A 1,147-nucleotide genomic window follows, 5' to 3' on the forward strand; every position below is an offset into this window, starting at 1 on the left:
GAAAGTGGACAAAATATTTGGTTAAATTATTAAGACAGGTCTAGGCCTGACGACAATATCCGAAAACAAAACTTAAAAAACCCACCAAAACTAAATGTTTAAACCTGCAAAATATGCCCAACAGTCGGGAAAAAACCAATTTCTTTATTCATCACTTTGACGAGAGCTCGATTTCCCCACGGTGATTCACAATGAATAGCTCCCTTACCTGGTACTTGACACAGTCCGCGATGTCTATGAGACCTTCCCTGGTGAGTAGAGTCAGGAGCTGTTTGCTCACGTCCAGGGCGTGCAGAACTTCTTCTTTGTGTTGTCGGTACTTGGAGCTCAGGACGTCCATCTTTGTGTCGATGGGGGCGTGAAAAGGCACCTCTTTTTCTATTTATAGAGAATGCATTTTTTAATTGAATGTTTCTAGTTATTCATGTTTCAGTTTCATTGTGACCGTTCGTGAGTTCTTTTTGCATTCTACATGATTTTTTTAGTCAACGCATTGCCAGGCTCACTGAGTGACTATTTTTCTCACAGAAATTTGAATACATACGATGCATAATACTGTTTTTTGCGTACATACATGTCCATTAATTTTTAAGATGAGATATTTTTAAAAAAATTAATGTAATGCACACTGCTCATTTTCTAGTAAATGGAAAAGCGCAACATAAATGCTATTTATTATCATTATTCATTATAATTATACACTCTGTGTGTGTGTGTGTGTGTGTGTGTGTGTGTGTGTGTGTGTGTGTGTGTGTGTGTGTGTGTGTGTGTGTGTGAGTGTGTGTGAAATTAACACGTCTATCTTTGTGCCAACAGGGGCGTAGAAAGCCCCTACATTAAAATATAATAACATAATATTGAAAATTAAGACATCCATCGTATCGATGGGGGGTTTAAGAAAAGTACCCGCATTGAAATACAGCCAAAAGCGTCTAAGACGGTCTCCCGTTTTTGAGAAGCGCCTTACACAGTGGGGTTATAAAGGGGAAAATACTATACAGAGGAGGATATGGGAACTGACCGTTTGTACAGGTGTTTGTGTTATACGGGAGGTCGTTTGAGCAGGTTTGACTAAATAATATTAAAAATTAAGAGGTCCATTGTGGAGCGTGTGCTTGTTGAGACTTACAAAAAAACATGACTCGGG

This window comes from Aplysia californica, unplaced genomic scaffold (genome assembly GCF_000002075.1).
Source record: "Aplysia californica isolate F4 #8 unplaced genomic scaffold, AplCal3.0 scaffold00012, whole genome shotgun sequence".
Lineage (NCBI taxonomy): Eukaryota > Metazoa > Mollusca > Gastropoda > Aplysiida > Aplysiidae > Aplysia > Aplysia californica.